We start from the raw sequence: 14,659 nt of genomic DNA, 5'->3' as shown, positions 1-14,659 counted from the left end.
TTGGAACGTCCGCAGGCAAGGTGGCCCTGGGGGTAGGCATAGATTTGATCTTTGAACCCCAGGAGCTCTTCTTCACACATTTGTGTTTTTATAGTCACATCTCAGTTAGTATCTGTTCAGAAAATCTGTGCTTTATCAAATGGAAAAGAATCCCAAACACAAACGTTTACCTGGAAACAAATGGTGTGCCGTCCTGTAAATGTAAGATCGTTAGAGTCCTGAGATACTTGTAGCAATGCGTAGTTGAGGGTGATTTTAAATAGAATAAGCCTGTGTGAATTAAATAGATAAAATATATAAACATATATGTACATATACATTATTTTATATTTATAGGAGTAGATAATATATAGATAATGTAAATTTCAGTAAATGCTATTGCCATCATTTTTTTAGTCATTTAGCAAACATTTTTATTGAGTATCTGTTATAGGCCAGGACTTTCTGATGCCATGAAGATATAAGGTATGATCTCTGCCCTTCTCAAGCTCACATCTGGGTTGGGAGAAAGTAAGAATGAGGAAGGTAGATAGGAAGGAATAGAAAGGTTGACAATCTCATGAGAAATTATATATATACACACAAAGTAATAAATTTTGACAAAATCTGTAGGAACTGAGAAATGGTTCTATAAAGCAGAGGTGCAACAAAATGGATGGCCATGCTGTTCTGGGGTCTGGGTCCACCGGTATCTTCCCGAGTGAATGCTGTCCGTTCACTAGGATGATGGAGCTCTGTGGACCAGTGCATGCCAGCCAGGTCCACCTGGACTGACTGGTACACTGGTTTGCCACTGCATTACCTCCTCCTGCTGGCACATGGAAGCTCTGCTTACATCATTTGGCTGGAGCATTTTCTGTCATCATGGAGATCCATCTGGGAGCCACATGTAGGTCATGAGGCTGCCTGGTGAAGAAGAAAACAGCTCAGAATAAGTTGGATGACCTTAAGAGCGTGATCAAGATATGTCCCTTCCTCTATATCCCTAAGGGAACATCTGCCCCCATTTTGAGAGATGCCCCGAGTAGTCTGGTATGCATGGAATCACTGGAGGATGAACTGGCCATGCCTTTGGGTACCTCCTGTCACAGAAGTAGAGGAAGGCATTAGTCTGAGAGTGATGTGCGAGCCATGATCCGCCTTGACACCCTTCTCTACCACATAGCTATCCATCTACAGATTGTTCTAAGAGTCTGTGTAGAACAAGCTCTGTTGAAAGGAAGACCAAAACTTCTAAACAGATTGAGGAATGAGAACGTCTACCATAAACGTTGCCCCTTGTGGTCTAAGATCTTCAAGAAGCTTAGGCAGTGCTCAAAGGGCACGTAAAGTTCTCTTCAGCACTGCTCCTAGCTAATGGCTTCAGAAATTAACATGGAGAGAAGTGTATACAGTGGGCTGAAAATCTATATGTAAAACCACCCCAGATGCTGAGGACAGTCATTTGGAGTCCTTGTCAGCAGCACTTGGTGTTCTCCTGTTCTGTCCGACTTGTGTCCTGTAGATTCCTGGTCTGTTTCTTGCTGTTAAACTTTTCAAAGGTGCCAACGTTGTGAGCTCAGATGGCCATGCCTTTTGACAGGTTGGCAAGGATGATAGCAGTGGAGTGGACCATCATGGGCATAGTTCACGGTTTCAGGGTGTGGGGTTTTGGGGGATCTGGAATGGGAAGCCACACATGATGCTCTGCATGCTTCTTGTCTCATTCTCTTCAAATAGGACTGAGTTTTTGTAACTCAGAAATGGTCTGTAAATTTACAGCTTTTATTTGAGAGGAATAAACTTTCCTGCTTGTAAAGACAGATAACATTTTACAGATTGATTATGAGGTGGCTTCATCTATGAAGCCTGTTGGAGGGGTTTTGCCCTCTGGCCCCAAAACAGGAGAACAGTTTTGGCAGAGGTGGGAGAGGCATGGAGGGAAAGGGTGACGAGAAGCCCAGTGGGAAATGATCCCTGCATGCAAAGCTTAGTCACCTGCTCAACATCTGTGCCTCCAAAAAGTACCTTAGAATCAAGTAGTTCATTGTGTCAGACTCCCCATGGACCTTGGAAGACACAGAAGCATGCCGCACCTAGATTGTTCTTCATCTATGTGAGCATTCTGGCCCTACTCACTGCTGACTTAGAGCAACATGCCTTGCATATGCCACATAGGAATTTTAGACTGGATTTTATAATTCTGACCCAACTAATGCCTCTGAAAAGAAGATGATAGGAACATGTTAGAGGTTAGAGATTCATGTTGCCCTAAAATGCATATGGCAATCTCCACTCAGATGGTCCTTTAACATCTGAAATTCTCATGATGATCCTCTGTAGGATCTAGCAGGACAGGAGTCTTAATCTTCATTTTACAAGTGAGAAGACCGGGGCTTGGTGCCTTGTGATGATCTCAGGACTAAGGGGCTGAGCTCTGGGTTAAACACAAGTCTTTGGCCCTTGCCTTTCAATGTCCAAATCACACAATCACTTCCCAACCCACCATCCCTAAGCATAGTCACTGAGTGAGAAGGAATTTTATTTACATACTATGTAGGTGTATTTTTTTGATGTAAAAATAAAAATTCAAAGGGCTGAAAAGGAGAAAATTTCAAAGTCTTCTTATGACTTAAGCCTGCTGGGCTATGTGCTTTAATTCCAGTAAGGGCTAAGACTCCAAGCACAGATTGGTTTGCTTTGGTTTCTTAAGAAATAGAACTCTGCACTGAGCATTTATCAAATAAGGTATGAGTTTATTTGGTTATTGGTCATCTGTCACCTTTTAGGTGACATCTTTTTCTAAAAGAGAGCATATGAGTCCGAGGAGTGGGGAGGGGCAGAGGCAGAGGGAGAGAGAGGATCTTAAGCAGGCTCCACGTGGGGCTCCATCTCACAACCCTGAGATCATGACCTGAGCCAAAATCAAGAGTCAGAAGCTTAACTGACTGAGCCACCCAAGTACCCCAAAAATGAAATTTAAAATGTTAAGTGTAAAGATAAAGCTTATTATGGCACACATAGTCACAAAAGATGCTTTTGGGGCGCCTGGGTGGCTCAATCAGTTGAGCATCCCACTCTTGATTTCGTCTCAGGTCATGATCTCAGGGTTGTGAGATTGAGCCCCACATTGGGCTCTGTGCTGGGTGTGGAGCCTGCTTAAGATTCTCTCTCTCCCTCTGCCTCTCGCCCCCTACCTCCCGTGCTTGTGTGTGCTCTCTCTCTCTTTCTTAAAAAAATATATATATATAAATTATCTTTGCACTTCCATCTTTGCACTGGAAAGAAGAAAAATGTTGGTGCTTTCATTTTTTTGCCAAGAAAAAATTATTTTTAGCATCAAATCAGCAAAAGAACCAGTGTCACTGGTTTAAATGATAAATAGTATATAACCTTAGGAGAAAAAAAGTCTTAAACCCTAGAGCAGGAGAACTTTCTTTGCACTTCCAGGCTCAGGCCCTCTCCTCTCTGGGGCACCCCATTCTATCCCTGAACTTTTCTGATTGTGAGGAAGGTCTTGTGACCTAAATGCACTCCATAATATTCTAGCTCTGTTATTGTTTCGTGTTCCATTACATGGATGAAATTTCCCCGTAGTGTTTCCCTATTCATCCTGGTTCTTACCTCTGTCAGCACACACCAGGTCTTCTTGCTGCTCTGTATGTCAGTCTCTCTGATAATGCATATTGCATGAGACCTAATACATGAAACCTTTCATCCTGTTGATTTCCACACAACATTCCAACCCGCGGAGGTAATTTTGAATTTGACTCAGTCACTAATGTTAGCAGTTGTGCCATCCAGGCTACGGTCCTGTGTCTATTTTAATACACATGGAAGAGTGACCTGGCAGGTAGTAGATGATGACAGCTGGCTGGGAGTGGATGGCACAGACTGCAGCCACGTGCCACAAAGGCAGGGGTTGGAAGCTTTCTCTGTCAGAGGCCAGGTAGCACATAGGTTGAGCTTTTCAGGTCAGACAGTCTGTGTTGCAACCGTTCAACGGCATTCTGCCTTTGTAAAAGCAAACAGAGACACCAGGTAAGCAAATGAGCTTACTTGTGTATGGACACTGAGATTGGAATTTTCCATGTCATGAAATAGCCTTCTGGTCTGTATTTCAACCATTTAAAAATCTGAAAACCATCCTTAGCAGACAGACTATATAAAAACAGGTGGTAAGCCAGATTTGGCCCCCAGGCTGTCGTTGGCCAGCCCCAGTTCTAAAGGGCTGGGTTTCTAGAGGGAGGTTGGGAGGGAAATCTGAGAAATCTGAGAAACCCCACCTTAAGGGATAGCAAGGAATTGGCGAAGAGGGGTATGTGGGGTGTGAGAAAAGAGCCTATCGTGCCGTAGGAGAGGGCTGTAGGGAACAGCGTGCTAAGTTCAGGGTGGGAGCACGGAATATTCCATAAAGACATTGAGACTATCAGGGATTTTGCTGAGAGCTGCTCATAAATTCTCAGGGCACCGTGGATGGTTGAAGGGATTGGAAAAGGCAGGAGACAAGTTAGATGAGGGGACATACAGAGCCAGCAAGGAGAAGGGGATCTGGTGATAAGTCCAGGAAAGGTTGGGCTGCTCCAGGAGGTGGAAACAGCCTGGAATCAGTCCCAGTGTTCCCGTTAAGACTGTGGTTTTGTCCTTTAGGACATTTGGTGATGTCTAGACAAGTGTTTGGTTGCCATGATCGGCGTGCAGCATGCTATCGGCACCTGGTGGGTGGAGTCCAGGGATGCTACTGAACTTTCCACAAGGCACAAGACAGCCTTCTGCATCCAAGAATTATCTGTTCTAAAATATCAGCAGTGCTGAATCTGAGAAACCCCACCTTAAGGAATAGCAAGTAATTGGTTGTGATTTTCTGTTCCTCCTCGGGATGATGCCAAGGTAGGGAGCATTTTGACTTTTGGAAGGAGGGGGTGTCTTTCTTAGAAGCACATGGAACTCTGTGGATCTACCTTCAAACGTTCATGTGCATGGGTCAAAGTTGACTTTTTTTCAGAGAATAGAATTCTTAAATTTCTCGGCTACTGTACAGGAAGAGTAAAGTCCCTTTCTTGCTTGTTTTTGTTTTAACTCATTTAGCAAAGTTTTACACTTCAAATTCTTAGGGAATATGCTGAACCCTCCGGGGAAACCAAAGGTTTGACTAGACCTCATGATTTTCTCAATAGTCCAAATGCCCAGTATACCCAATTCCAGTCAGCTTTGTACCTATCACATTCCCCCAAATTGACATAATGGCAGATGACGCCAGCCATGTTACAAAGCGGCAAGATCAAACAGTGATTCTGTAACAGAAGCTGTGCTGTTCTTCAGCGAGGCTCAGGAATCTGTTTGGAGGAATAGGAACACGGGACAATCTCACTAGAGTCACTCTGACTACCCAGTGCTCACAGATGTTCGAGGGGAGCTGAGGAGTCAGTACGGAGAAGGAGCAACCCCAGAGGGTTCTCCTTTTGGCTGGTGGTATTATCAACTGGTGATCAAGAAATAAAGTTGAATTCAAGAATTGCTACTTTGTTATGTAAGTTAGATGAGAGATAAAAATAAGAAAAAAAAAAGGCTTAATATATGTTGCACCAAAGTACTCATTCTAATAAATTGAAAGTGATAAGGAAGTCAAGAGGCCAATGGGGGAGATAAGGGTTGGGGCCAGGCCTTGAGCTTGCTGCTGGGAGGGACCAGACACAGTAGTTCGACCGCATACACACCTGATCCGCACGCAGCAGGGACATGATGTGGCCTGGCTCTAGCAGGTCCCAGAGAAGGGGAAACCAAGAGGGGCCATGCCCTCGTGGGCTACAGGCCACGGCTATTGACCAGGAGATAGCTAGTCCACCTGCGCTTCAGGGAGGAGGAGTCAGGCTGGGTATGGTGTGGAGATGGGCTGTGGACCCTAGCATCAGGAGCTCAGTCTGAACCTGCTGGTAGAGAATAGGCTGCAGCTCCTAAAGAGCAGAGGAACACTCAGTCTGCACAAGTCCTCCCCATCCCCACCTAGGACAGAAGTATTGAAGCATGAGAGGGGGTGCTTGGCTCCACTACAGAGTCAATTTAGATACGGCCCCAGGCACATAGGGAGCATCGACCACAGAGCAACTCAGTTTCCAAATAAAAATGATATAGGATGTAAAGATGTGGTACCAACTATGTAGTATAAAATAGACCTAGTTGGACCATACGGTGCAAAGGAGACCGTAATGGCAGTTAACAGCTGTAACAGTGGTTTGCCTTTCCTGGGCACCTAATTATCTGCCAGGCCTTATGCTGAAAGCTTCAATGTACTAAGTCCATTTTCACCATTATCCCATTACTAGGTGCTGTTAGGCTCTCCACGTGGCAGGAGGAGAAACAGAAACAAAGGGAGTTAAAGGAACTGTCCAGAGTCCCACAGTTGGTGGGACTGATTTCAGAGTTCATGGTGGAGCTGGTTTTAGAGTGCACGCGGTCTGCCTCCAGAGTCCCTGCCCTTCACCATTTTATTCAACTACTTTTTTTTTCTGTGATTCCGTAGAAATAAAACAAATATCCTTGGTACTTGGCAGTTAATAGGCGACTATCAAATACATGTTGCCATCTTTTTATATTACTGCTTCCAGATTTTTATGTCAGTATATTTAAAAAAGTTATTGCTTAGTGTTCCATTATATGAGTAGACTATAGAAACAAGATGCCTTTTATTCATTTTGCTATGGCTTGATTCCTGTTTCTTTTTCTAGTACTAAACTTTCTGGTATAAGCATACACACACGTGTTTGTACACATTATGTTAGCATTCTTAGGAGAGATTCTTAGGAGTGAGGTTCTAGATCAAAGGACCTTACATTTTAACTATTGATATCACACATTTGGCCTTCAAAAAGACGATATCACTTTGCTGTCCCACCCTCTGCACGTGACTGACCATTTTCTCACACCATCGCCAGCACTGGGTATTAGGAGTTGTTCAGAAGTTTAGTACTTTTGAAGAGTGAAATGTGGTGCCTCAGCATTTCACTGTGTACTTTTTGATTACTATTAAGGTTGTTCATCTTTAATTGCTTCATTGGATGTTGAAATTTCCTGAATATTGCCTGTTTTATATCCTCGGCTCATTTGTGTCCTGAATGGTTTGTCCATTTTAATTGATGAGCAGCTACTCTATTTTAATACAGAAATTTTCAGATACAAAAGCAGATAGAATGTAAGCATCCTTTATATGTTATAGATAATAATTTTTGACAATTATGTCACAAATATTTTTTCCTTGTCTATTAAATATCTTTCTACTTCTGATGTCTCTTGGTGTATGCATAAAATATATTGCTAGGGTGTCCAATTTGTTAGTCTCTTCCTGTGTAGTTTTTAGGTGGCATGCTTATTCAGGAAAGTATATCCTCCTTCTAACCAGCCTCTACATTGTCTGGGGAGGATGTTTGGCTATTCCTCCTTCACTATGTAGGAGATAGGCAGTGATCTCAGGAGCCAGCACATATGGAGCATTTACTTTGTGCTCACTATCGTGCTAAGCAGTTCTGCATGTATTGTGAATTATATGAAGAGAGTGGTAGAATCTTCCCCTTTTGACAGGTGAGGAAACTGAGGCACAGAGGTTAAAGAGCAGGCCCCAGATCTCACAGGTGTTGAGTTTGAACCCATTCATTCCTAGTCCAGAGCATGTGCTCAGAACCAAATATCCCTGGGTCTATGCTCTGAACCTACAGAACGTGCTCAACAGTAACAACTTTTTCTGTTTTGAGGATGAATCAGATTTGTTGAAAAAGCAAAAAATTCAGAGCAAATATTTAGTGTGACTTGGTAATCCTAATGAGCTGTATTGTTTATAGTCACTGTTAGATTTTGGTCTTGAGATAATCGCACTGATTTGCTTGTTTTTCTCAAAAATTGGCACTGGAGACTATTCCTGAGGAGTTCTGAAAGTGTTCAGAGCAATATAACTGCAACATTGGAACAAGCCTTCCTCGTTTATTGTAACTAAGCAGCTATTATCTTGTGCTAGAGGAAGGAAGGAAGGAAGGTATAGGAACAAATTCATCTGGGTGAGAGGAAGCCACAGTTAACAATGATCAGAGGCTAGGCTGTCCTCACCTTTTGGGGGCTCATACCTGGTGTGTACCAATTAGTGGCCCGATGGATGGTGGGAGCCAAGCCTCGGAGCTGAGCCTCAGAGTGGGAGCTGGAGGCAGGCAATTGGAGAGGGAGTTGTTTTCTATTTTCCTGCAGAAGTAGGAAGGGGTGTTGGCTCCCCTCCACCAGCCACAGGAACCAGTAGGCAAAGGGGAGCCTAATTATGAAAACATTAGCAGGGTGGGCAAGCTCATCTTCCCATATTTTGACGGGAAGAGGCGTGTTTGCCTGCCGAGTTCTAGGGCAGTGCATCGCTCTCTGGTCTGTCTCACACCTGGTCCACAGGACTTCATGGCCAGGGGTCACAGAATTCTCAGCCGGTTAGTTGCAGGGTCGGTAGCAGAAATAGCAGACTAGTCCTAGCTCTCTCCTCTTGGAAACAGCAATGAACAACGGATTGACGGGCAAAGAGCGTGAGACGAGTAGATGTTGTATAATTGGTGTTAACCCGCGAGATCTACAACTCGGTGACTTGCTCAGTCCTGGCTCCTGGAGGAAGGTTTGGCCCAAGTGCAGTAAAGGAGCAGCCACTGAGGTGGCTGAGAGCACAGGGTAGCTCTTCACAGCCTCGGACTGAGCTTCCTTGCCAGGCTTGGCCTTGGTCTTCTCCCCCGTAAACCCACGATGATGCTACCTCTTTAATAGTGTGGTGGGTGATTTAAGAGAGGCAGCACAAATGTGTGCTTAGCTCACTGTTGTTATTACAGTCACTCCATGCCCTGGAGCTTTCCTGGGTTTTGTTCTATTAAAGAAGGTAATTGTTAAATAAATACGGATGCGAGCTGGAGAGAAGATTGTGTGCCCTGGCATAAACATGCTAGAGGATTTCACAACAGCCAGATTAACAACCACTGGTACCCTGAGCAGCAAGTGACTACCAGGAAGATTTATCTGATGGGAAATGATTTGTTATAAATGGGATTCACCGACAAGGGATGTGACCTTGTGAGGTAGGTATGATTGGAATACAGCCAGTGACTCAGAGTTATCATCTGGTGTCCGAGAGGCTCTTTCTGGTTTCCTGAGTATTGAATAGTAAGGGGGTGGACAGGAGGGGAGAGTGCTGGGGGGTAAAGGGGAGTGAGCTTGGAACGGGTAGAATCCAGAAAAGGCAGAGGCATTGAAACCTGAGAAAGAGGTGGCTTTGCAAAGCTCCTTCTGATTTCTGGGGTGGGATCTCTGGTTTCTCAAAATTTCACTGTGACTGGATTGCAGATTTCTTGGGGGTTTGGACTTTGCTGCTTTTTTTAACGTGAAGTATAACTGACATACTATATTATATTAGTTCCATGTGCACAATGTAGTGATTCGACTGACATTTGTATACACTTGGAGCTTTGCCGAATTGAATTTGGGGATCTTTCTAGGTTCTGAAGAAATCGGCAACATTTTATCCTTAAAACTGAGCAGAGCTACCAGTGAATTTTGAAGTGACGTGTGATCAGGGTGGCATGCCCATGGGACCATTCGGAAGAGCGGAGAGCAAGTGGTAACAGGCTGGGAGAGGGCCTGACTCAGGCAGTGGTCGGGAGAGTGGCAAGTAGGAGCAGCTTAGGAGATAGGGAGGGCATTATTTGCAGGACGGTGACTGGATTTTATGGTGAGAAAAAAGAGTCTGAGTGATTCCCAGGCAGCCACTGGCCCAGCATCATGGGGTGGCTGTCCGGCCACTTTGCAAGCTTTGGGCATTAAGTGTTAGTGTCAGTGGGTCACAAGTACAACTTTCCCTAGTAAACCCTACAGACATTTCTGGAACTCAGGTACATGTAGGTGATGGTCGAAGTCTAGGCTTAAACGCCATAACCTGGGGAGAAACCAAGTGAGAGGAGCAATGACTAGATAAAGCCCTGGAAAGCAAAGTGTAGGCTCATCATCTTGTGAAATGCTGGAACCGAGAAGCTCCCTTCCTTGCCAAGTCAATGAACCTTGAAATCGGTCATCTTCAAGTGTGAATATTTTCAAGCTAGACTGGCCCGCCTTGGGGTGCTGTTTCAGAAAGAGACAGCCTTTACTGGGAGAGCCTAGTGAGCACATTTCAAAGAGAAGGAAAAGTTCTCATTTCTCATTAAATCTTTGACTTGCTCTGGGAATTTTCTTTCAGTGTCCAGCCTGCTTCCCCTTGACCCATGCAAACAGCACATTTCCTATAATGTGCACCTTCCCCTCCATGTTCTGGATGTTCAAAGCCCTTTCTGGAGAAGCCTGATTTTCCTTGTAGTCTGTGCTGGTGAGGGTATGGGTGGTCCTTCTGGAGTGTGAGCCTCTCTCTCTGTCTCCTGCGATTCCCAGGATGCCTTTGGACATGGAGTGGAGGCTTTCTAATGGTTACTGAGTGAGCTGTTTGGATCCGGTCATGCAAGGAGGAATGTGATTACCTTTGCTTGACAAGAGTCTGTGGAGGAAGCTTGGTGTGGTAACTCTTCACTCATAAAGGCTGAGTGAACAGGGAAATAAAACTCTGAAAATGTAGGCTGAAGTGGCCAAATCAGACCTGGTGAAAAAAGAAAGAGTGGTCAGAGATGCAGCTGGTAAAGCATTTTGCAAAGGAGCGTTTTGGGAATAGGCTTTGGAAGTTGAAGGGGACAGGCCCAAAGAGAGAGGGAGAGCCGGCCTGATGGCATTGTTATCTCACAGCACGTGCTCAGCACACGGACCATGATCACAGAAGCATCGGATTCATGTTGAAAAAATCTTTATTTCTGAGTGAGGTAATAGTTAACATGGAGTATAGTCGTGGTCCAAATATGTCACATGGTGCCCTGCACTGCATCTCCTCCTGGTGGGATGGGACCTTGGTGGGATGAGCAAGGGGTGACAGCCAGCAGACTCACTGTGCACATGAATGCAGTGAGAAGAGACATTGATGTTCAGGAAGGAATCTGGAAGAAGGAAGGATTAATGGCTTCTTTTAGTCCTTACCTAGAAAAGGCTTTTTTTTTTTTTTTCCTGCAGAGAAATGATCATAGCAGAGGTAGCATAGCATAGAGGTTAGGAGCTTGGATGCTAGAGTTGAACTACTTGGATTCAGATCCTGGCTTGCTTACTAGCTCTGTGACTCTGGGGAAACTCCTTAACCACTCTGTGCCTCAGCTCCTCATCTATCAATGGAGTAATACTAGTACCTACCTCAGCGGCTCCTGTGAGAATTCAAGGAGTAAACCGGGTAAAGTGCTAAGCATGAGAATGCCCCACAGAGAATATATTAAGTAACTAGAATAAATGAGTGACTGCAGGTGCCTACCTCCACCCCAGTAGATCCTGCTTTCCTCGGAGCAGAGGCAGAGCCCAACCAAGAGGGAAGCCAGCCTGGCCCACTGAGAGTGCCCTGGAGAATTCAAGGAAGCCTGGGCACATCTGGGACAGGTATCTGCAGCCTAAATGCCTTTTGATGATCGTGATAGAGCATGCTTCCCAAAGACGCAAGAACTCAGAGAGGAATTCAGAGACACTTATATCACACTTTAGGAATATTCAACTATGGTATTCACATTGCCCCAGAGAAATAATTTCATTCCTGAGAGGTTTGGTGGTGTTCCCTGCCCCCCCAAACTGTGTGGTTCTGGTTTTATAAACATGAGATTAAAATGGCTAGAGATGAGCCCCCATGAGGAAGCGGACCGGTCAGAGCCCGCTGCCTGCTGGCATCTATCTCGGAGAGGTCTTGGATGGGACAGGGTATGAGGGGAACAGAGGGTGTAGTGACCCGTATCAGCAGCAGACCTCCAGGCTGAAACCAATACTGACTTACTGGACTTGAGAAGATACTGAAAAACTTTTTTTTTTTTTTTTTTTTTACCTGTATCAAGCTTTGTAAAGCTGCCTTTGAAATAGAAAGGTAAATAATTTTGATCATGGAATGGGAAAAAAAAAAACAAGCAAAGATGAGGTACTTCTGTGTTTGTAAAAACACGGCTGGGGCTTGGGTCCACATCATGATAGCTTGTGTCTGTAAGTCAGTGAGCAAGCCACCAAACCTCTGGAAGAGAAAGCCCCCAGTCCTGAGCATCTCATTTCAGAGTGACTTCACCTTGATAGACTTCTTAATATTGACATTCTTGAGCCTTGATATTAGGATGACTGCTTTGAGTTTGTGGCAGAAGGAAAGCAAAATCCTATTCATTCATTCATTCATTCATTCATTCATTCATTCTTCATTCAGCTCCTATATTCTTGTATCTACCACATTCTTGGTTCTGAGATATAATGGTGAAAATGACCCTTAGGAAGCCTCAGACGGTGTGTGCATAAATAGTGTAGTAAATAAATATGTGCAGCTTTGGAAGAGGGCTTTTGAAGGAAGGAAACAGGGCTGGGCGGTAGAGTGTAACAGGAATATGAGGATATACCCCCAAGGAGAACTTGCAGAAGGGCACAAAGCTATGGGCAGGGATTTCATTACAGTATCATTTATAAGAGCAAAGAATTGGGGAATTGCTAGCTAAGGAAAACATGGAATAGACATATTATGGAATGCAACCAGCAGCTATAAGAAACATACCCTACCAGAAGTACTAACGTTCTTGCTGTATCAGTTGCTGTATAAAAAGATTATAGGATAATATATGTTTAAATTTTCTTTTAATCTGGAAATTTACCCACCAGATTTATAGCAGTGGTTATCTCTGATCAAAGGGAACTTAACTTTTATCAGTAGTCTTATACTTTTTTGAAGGAAGCATGTATTCCTGTAATTACATATTCATTTTTAAAAGGTTCTTTAGAAAAAAGGAGAGTGGGATGGGAGTGATCCAAGACATCTCCTCAGGCAGTTAGCCTGAATCCTGGAAGATGAGAAGAACTCCCTGGGCTGAGGGAATGCCGTGTTCAGTGGCAAGGGAGGAAAGGTCTTGATGTCCCCAGGTAACAAATAGGGGTCTCAAGAGACAGGGTTGTAGAGCATGGATTGGGGACACAGGTGCCACAGAGATGAGATGAGGTTGCAAGGTTATGTCCTGCAGGACCTTGGAAACCATAGCATGGAGTCTGGTGGTTATTTGACATGCGAGGTTAGCCATGCACCTCTGAGGAGATGCCTGTCTTCCTTGTGGGGATCAGACTGGAGGTGAGGAAACGTGGACACTGGGAGGCTGGGTGGTAGCTCTTGATACAGAACTACTGAAAAACATTGGTACCATGGACTCGGGCAGTGGTTCTCAACCCTCTGGAGCACTGAAAATAACCTGTGATCAGACTACACCTCAAAATGGTGGAATACAATTTCTAAAGGAATTTTAGAGTGACTTCAATTGGAATACAATTTTAAAATCCTGTATCTCAAGGGGGAGGATCACAAGGCTGGCGGTTGCTATGGGCACCGCCCATACTGAGGCCCACACTGGAGAAAGAATCCTCACTGCTGGATCTCCCTCTTGGACCAGGCTGAGCCCCAAACCGGGACGCTATGGGGACTGTGTGACTTTGCATGGGCAGCATGTGGACTGGTGGCCCGTGTCCAGTTCCTTTGGTGATAGTCCTTGCAGATCATTCTGGCCCTTTGCTGCTCTTTTTTCTCTTCCTATTATGTCCTTTTTATACAATTCCTTCTTCATTGGCATTTTCACCAGCAGATGGCCAGTGAAGTAGAAAGCAAATGTCACCCACACAAGTCCATGTGGTTACTATTGGTAATTTGGAGGCATGACTTGAGGGGATAGAAAATAGAAAATGAGGTTGTTGAGAAAAACCCCGGATGAAATATAAGATTTGAGGTTTATCTTCAGCTGTTAATTATCTGTACTTTATTACCATATTAAGAGTTGACTCTGGTGGGTTCAAGTCTAAAGCATGTGAAAGGGCAGTTAGAATTCCTGAAGCAAACTGAATCATGAGTTATAAAGGTATTACTGCACACAAACTCTGAAACACGTTGGCTTCCTCATGGTGGTTGCGTTTGGTATCTGGTTCTTAAAGACACACATATCCTGTTTCTTTGATTTATAACTAAAAGTTTTTCACTCTTTAGTATACTTCTCTTCCCATTTGTGAAAAACAGAATGTGTGTAAGAGGGGCCATTATATGACATTTAAAATTAAGCTTGACCAGTAAACATGTATTAGACTAGTTGCACAAGTTCTGGAAATGGGAGAGCTTGTCTAATGCCCACACAATTTTGTGTCTTCAGCTGTCATAGACCACCAGAGCTGGAAGCTCCCAACCTCCTGTTCCACTTTATTATATGAGTGAGATAAGTAGGAAGCCAAGCCAGACCCAGGGCAGGGCTGTTTTTAACCTCTGGAGGCCGCCATCTTGAAACCTCAGCCTGGGACTTGGTATCCGTCCATTTCCAAAAGTTCACAGAGAATTCCAGTCTCCCCTTTCCTAGTTTCACTTCTCTCCTAGATCTCTAAGGGACACTTAACACAATTTACTAGTATCTGTGGCTTAGAGTAAGTTTTTTTTTTTTTTTTTTTTTTAAACATAAAATCAAAGTACACACAAAGTAGTGAGATGCCTCACTAGTCTCTCTAGTTATCATTGGATTGATTTGCTTGGCACCTGAATTACCTTTACACCTGAATTAGCTGCAACCTAGCTAATGTATCTTTT

At 44.2% G+C, this 14,659-nt stretch overlaps 1 protein-coding gene across 8 annotated transcripts in view; it reads left to right on the top strand.

Annotated features, from left to right (window-relative positions):
* Nucleotides 1-14,659, top strand: part of FHOD3 (formin homology 2 domain containing 3) — a 455,751-nt gene that overhangs the window by 312,468 nt on the left and 128,624 nt on the right. The gene's annotated exons all lie outside the window — the stretch shown is intronic.

Source organism: Mirounga leonina, unplaced genomic scaffold, assembly GCF_011800145.1.
Source record: "Mirounga leonina isolate KUSES-001 unplaced genomic scaffold, KU_Mleo_1.0 Mir_93, whole genome shotgun sequence".
In the NCBI taxonomy this organism is placed as follows: domain Eukaryota; kingdom Metazoa; phylum Chordata; class Mammalia; order Carnivora; family Phocidae; genus Mirounga; species Mirounga leonina.
This window is presented reverse-complemented; position numbering and strand designations above follow the sequence as displayed.